Genomic DNA, 6,877 nt, shown 5'->3' with positions numbered 1-6,877 from the left:
TAGGGAAGGATACGAATATTTAGATTCTGGAAATAGGCCTATCGACTATTTCGTCTAGTTGACGCCAGCATGATGGGCCTACTTTCAATGTTCTCGTACACTTTGGCGAACTGACCATCAAACTCTAAACGTGATCATGCCGGTCTAATTGTGTTCATCCGAAACACAGCAACCGGCATTTTTGCAATACTATCCATGACATCACAGTTTGAAAAGAGGCAAGAGGGGGGAAATGGCACCGCATGCATCTCCTTTCATTATTTTGGTATGCAACCACCAATAATGTTTTCTACCCAAAGTTTTAAATGTGCTTTGGCATCTTTATTATTGGCGTTACTCTCACGCAAGGCTTCCTCGGGTCCAAATGTCAAGCAGATGCCAAAGTTGGGGATGTTCTTAACAATCTGAAACCGCACCTCCCAATTCAAAGCCCAAACCCAACGCTCTTGGAAATTGGAAATTCGGTTCCCATAGCCTTTTTTCTTTTTTGGTGTAATTTTACAATTTATGGTTTAGGATTATTGGGTTTTTAATGATTTTCTGCTCTTTTTTATGTCCTAAAATAGATCTCAATCAATGTGACATTGAAATATTGTGATGTCAACAGACAGCAGTTATAGAAAGGCAGGAGTTTTGAGTGTTTGTTTTGTTTACCGATTTGATCCATGAGTATAGGCCTATATTGTCTGCAGTTTGTTTCAAAAGCATGCCAATAACTCCATCTGACTGCAAACGTGCACTGATTACGTTACGGAAGTTTTGGTTGGATCCACTCGGCCCCATAACAACCCTGCGCACAAGGGGATGTGTCAGAGGTTTTAAAAGCGTATGAATACACTTGAAAATGATGATGAAGATAATTTCAAGAAAACACGTTAACTAGGGGTAGTCCTTTGAAAGAAATTAATTACCCATCGGTAGTCTCGCAATGATGGTGCTTGTAGCTGCCCTCTGTCTCCGGGACTTCTTTAGTGCTCTTGAGAACTCTATTTCCTATCGAAAAAGCATCGAATTGCGATTATTTTAGGGAGTTACATAGCATGATAATAATATAATTATTTGCAATAGCATCGTTATAAGATGTATCTAATAAGTTCTCAATACTTCAACAAAGTATATTGGTTGTAGGGAATAAAGCAATTTACGGGATATATAACGAGATGTCCTTATGATCATTCTTTCAACATCATTTTCTATGATGAAAATATTTCAGAAATACATTCTATTATCCTCGTGAAATACGTCAGTTCACGTAAATAAATTAAAAGCAGAAACATTATCACAAACAATATTTCCCCTAGCACGTATCAAGTAGCCTTATTGGCCATATCATAAATAATCATGACACAATATTATACTGATATGATTACCTGATATAATTGCTTGTTAGTCCGCTTAAATGTCACATTTGATGTGATCAAGAAACTGTACAAGGAGATAACGGACTTTAGTTTTGTCATCTCCAGGTGGCCTTCTAATTGAAAATGGGCTGCCTTATTTTGTACTTAAGGTAACAAATGAAAGACGCACAAGGACTTGATTTTTATGGCCGTTATGTCAAGCATGGGAAGTCCTTTCAAAGAAGATGGAGGAGTATTGTAGCCCACTGAATGTTTATTTATATAAATGAACGAATCCAACATTTGCTATATGGTTACATGGATACATATTGTTGTTGGGTGGGGAAGATTAAAACAATATCCTACCCTTTTTCTGACCTGACAGAGCAGCAGCAAGTTGGTTGCAGTTGATACTAATGTCACAGTCCATCCCAAAAACAAAATGGTTTAAAAATTTAGCAAAAATCTGAAATCTTCTAATTATAATGTAAATACATGTATGTTCTCATAATGAATTACAATATGTCCAGGTGTAGCCTCTGTACACTATACTGGCTATGAAGCCAAGCCAGTGAAGCAACTAATTGTATAATATAAGTCCAGTATATACCATAAGTATATACACCCTAAACATAGCCCCATCTGCAAACAGGGTCATTCTCTCCATATCCCCGTACACACACACACACACACACACACACACACACACACACACACACACACACACACACACACACACACACACTCTCTCTTTCTCTCTCTGTGTCTCCTATCCTGCAGCCTAAAGTGTCCCTTATTTTCTGAAGTGGACAGAGAGTCTTCTGGACATCCAACAGCTCTGGCCAGCTGTTGTCCAGCTGTGGGGAGCGATCAGTGACCAAGTCTCTATACCTATCATAGACATCCCATCACAGACACGGCTCATAGGCTGATTCTCTATACCTGTCCTGTCATGGCTATGCTCTGATGAAGGGGAGTTAGGGAACAGTTGTCTTCTGTTTCATACAGGGAAGAAGAAAGGAAACTTCATATCCTATTGGAAAGAGTACTTTTCAAAACCTCGGTCTGGCACTCGACGGTACATTGGGATTCATTGGGAAGGAATATGGCTGCGAATATGACATGACAATCATTTTCAGCACCAGGACAGTGCTGGCATAGCCATGTACATAACCTAGTTTACTGTTGCAGTCCGTTCTCTCTCCTTATGGTTCTCGTTTCTGAGTCGAATACCTAAAGGTGAGTTCCTGATTCTAAGGCGAATCCTGAATAAGCCGTTAGGTGATGTAAGTGGTGGGGATATGTTTTATGGGATGTTTTTGTCCTGAGACCATATCTCTCTGACAACTTACATTACATTACTGCCTCCCCTCCCCCAAACGACATAAAGATATACTAGGGAGAGCCGCCCTGCCTAGACATGACAGGCTGGGGTGTCTGACACTTGTCAGATTACAAGGAGGGGAGATCAGTGATCAGTCTATAGGCTGTTGAGCTGTTGGGTGGAACTACTGCTTTAATCTATCTGCTTATACATCCCCATCATATCGCAATCGCTGCGCTGCTACTGTTACTAGATTGGCACTGAGAGATATAGAATAGAATGGGCTGGAATGGAATAGAATTGGATAGAATGGGATAGAAAATAATACACCAAAATATTCACTCATTTGTCCAACATAGCCCACACATTATAACACACTGGAGTACATTTCCAACATTTGGAAATGAACTCTGCTGTAAATTTGGCAATAAGCTTTTATGGAAGGAGGAAGTTCCTTTCCGGATGGCGAGGGTCAACTTATTCAAAGGCTCTCTTCTGACATACTGCTGTACAACACCAGGCCATTCAGCAGCACTATGACAGTGTTATTAGATCCTGAGTGCATCTCAGGAAGTGTGGCCCAGGCTTTACTGGCTATGCTATTGAACATTAAAAGCCCACAAGGCATAGGAGCGTAATCTATATAATAACCCATAAAGGTTTAATTTACAGAAAGCCCGCTTGTTTCTCACCTCAGTGTCTATGTCTTAAAATGTATCCTATTCCCTACATAGTGCACTACTTTTGACCAGGACCCATAGGGCTCTGGATAAAAGTAGCACACTGTGTAGGAAATAGGGTGACATTTGGGACGCAAACCAGTGAATTCCATAAGAGTTACATTGTATCACGCGTCAAATCTAAACAGGATCTGCTGGGCTGGTTTCCAGCTAGGGGTTCCTCTAAAAGATCCGACAGGAAATGTGATGGAAACCACTGAAACACAATCTTCGGTTAACGCTGTTTTCTGGCCTCGCGAGGGGCAAGTTTCTGTACTGAATGAAGAGGCAATAGGTTGGGGGGAAAGGGGGGATATGACCTTCATTAATTGTCCAAAGTATGCAGTATAAAGGCAGAGTACCCTGGCATATTAAAGCAAGGGTGGGAAAGCTACCATAAGGTGTGTACATCCAATACACAGATGGGGTGGCACAGTCAAACACAGACCAACAGAGTGGTCAACCACATGTTGTGAGAGTTGTTATGAATGGCGTTAGTTGTAGTAGGGTGGGTGCCAATGTCCCCACTCTCTCCACAAGAGCTCATCAACTCCAATGCCCCCTGCTTCAAAGCACCAGGAGGGAGACCCAGAGATCCAACGAGATCCTCGGTTGGGAGCAGCCCTCTGTGGGTATGGAGGGCACCAGAGCCAGGGTACCGGGCCCTTCTGGAGCCTCCGAGGTCCAGCCCTCAGCCTCTCTAAGGGCCCAGTTCTTCCAGGTTCCTTTGGCCCTCAGGCTAAAATAATATCCAGTGGCTCCAGTCACTGAGCCTGGTTAATGCATCTGTCCAAGGTCTGCAATTACCTGGTCATAACATTACCACAGCCGTTGCCAGCCAACCAATCAGGGCAGGGCTTCTATAGGCTTCTAAACAGCGCACATTTCGCCAATGTCAAGCTGTTTGATCTCTGAGGGTAATATTGCTGAGAGAAACGTATCAGGAGAGAAAGGGGAGAGGCCGAAGAGATGTATTTTTGTATTCTACCTAGCGCCTATTGTTTGGAGGTATCCACCTTCATCACAGACTGGGACATGCGAGGCATACTACACACACAACGGTGCAGGTTTACACGTATAGAGACACACACACAGACAGATAATCATGCATTATGTTTATACACTTTTAGTAAGAAATAAATACTATGGGCATGTGTTCAAGATGTGTTGCTTATAAATCAATCTGGCATTTTTCTTTTTTATATGTGAAGTAATTATTCAGCTCTAGTTTTTAATGTAAGCTATCCGTTATATACGTGGGGTTTTAAGATCATTCAAATGATCTAATTTCTGTAGGCCTATAGCTGCTCTGTGTTGTGCCTGCATGCCGCCTCTTCATTATAGCTTAATGAAGCATGGACGTTTTGCTTGTTTGTGATTTGTACAAGTCCAGCGTCGCTTATGTACCATGTTTTGCTCCTGTGCCTATGAGCACTGGTGGTATAGTGCCTCGGTGTCTGCCGACTGAAAAACATAAAATGGCGCGTGATTAATCGTGCAATTACCAGGGTAATTTTCCCTCTTATCGGCGCCGGACTGCAGAGTGATTTGCTTTATTGACGTCCTTGTTTTCACACATTACTACATTGTAAAAAGTCAAGGTGCGTTAATAAAAGGCAGAGGTGAGCGCTGTGTAATTATAAAACACACACATTTGTAATCCCGAGCCATCAAAGCGGTGAGACATAATTATAATTACTATGACAACCGATTATGTTTGTTTTTCAGAATGATTTGTAACGGGTTTTTGATTTGTAATCGATTCGTTTAATCATAATTATCTTAATCAGAGGTAAATAATCACATTGAGGGGATGAATTAGTGCTTTAAGAAAGCCTAGAGGAACATTTTACCGCCTGGTTTATCATTATGTCCTTTACGTAGAAATGAAAACATCCTTGATTTTGACCCACTCAACAAGAAAAATATGGCAAACTCTACTTAAGTAGGCCTTGCCTCGGTAAATGAACGTTTGCTTTGAAATGCAATGCAATAAGGCTTTATTGATATTGTAGACTACATTGGAACTAAAATCTAGGCCAGATTTTTTTTAAACAAGGTGACATTTACCCAGTTATTCTTACATTTACATTTAAGTCATTTAGCAGACGCTCTTATCCAGAGCGACTTCTTTGTAATGATTAATGCGACACGTGTGCATATATATATATATATATATTGTAACGACCCAGTGTTAATAAGCGCGGAAATCGACTCTGCCGCACGAGCATGCTTTTGCGGCACATTCGATAGTGCGCCGGACCTTGGGCTACAAGGTCTAGGGTTCGAGACCTGCTCCCTGCCTGTTTCATTACAATATATATACATAGCCTTATTGCGTTTCACTTCAAAGCAAACATATTCATTTACCTGGGCTAGGCCTACTTAAGTAGATTTTGCTAAATCTTTCTTACATATTGAGTAGGTCAAAATCAAGAACGTTATATATTTGGGTCGACTGTTGGAAAGAAATATAGTGCGTGAAAAAAAAAAATATGGGTAACAAACGTTGGAATTAAGGCATTTTTTAAGGCGTTTTTTTTAGATACAGTTTATTAGAGATTGAATGAATGTATCAGTTTCCGTGTGTGTGTGTGTAATGTATATGCTGTACATTTCCTATCATAGAACATCTATAGGCCTATCGTATATTGAAGATTGAGGTGTCCCTTCGCAATCATCCGTGCAATGCAGACTCTTCCCCCCGTTGTTGGAGGAGGAGTAATCGGCTATATAGGCCAGTCAAGCATCCTCTTTACATAGCCAGAAATAGCTAATTATTTGATTCAAAGTGACCATGAGTCCCATGGCATTCTTTTCAAACAAGGATTACATCGTCACGAAATCGTCACGAATAAACTATTCAAATGAATATTAAACGATTCACAATCATTCGATAGTGAATAGGTCCATTAAGAATTGAAAGTGAAAAAATCATCCTTTCAAAATAACGACACTGAGGAATAAATTCACATAGACAACAATGATGGGTTCAACAATAAGATTAACATATTTTACAGTTGCATTAAGGGTTAGTGGGCGAATTGTATGCAGTTTAGGTTGTTTATATTCCCTTATTTAACTTGGCAATACGGCGAGACAAATCAAAGGCACTACACTACTAGAATACATCATACACAATAACATTCCTAGAACTTTATACATTGCTTCGAGTTGTGCTCTTATAAGATGACGTATGCATGCCACATCGCTGTTTAAATTATGTTATAGGCCGAATAATGAATCATGTTATTATTTTTAATAAATGAACGACACATTTCTTTCACTAGGATAAAATAAAAACGGTAGGCTGATTCATTTAGAAAATAATTGAATGTAGTATATTTTACTCTATATATCTCATATTTCTATGCGAAGGGAAATCCTACACACCACGAGCAAGGCATTTTGACACAAAACAGGCAGAAAGAACAACTTAATTAATTCCTGATCACATTTGGTATTGCATTAAAAAAAGCCTTTCTTCAACGAGA

The sequence above is a fragment of the Oncorhynchus masou genome, chromosome 21 (assembly GCF_036934945.1).
Source record: "Oncorhynchus masou masou isolate Uvic2021 chromosome 21, UVic_Omas_1.1, whole genome shotgun sequence".
Taxonomy (NCBI): Eukaryota; Metazoa; Chordata; class Actinopteri; order Salmoniformes; family Salmonidae; genus Oncorhynchus; species Oncorhynchus masou.
Note: the sequence above shows the minus strand (reverse complement) of the source record.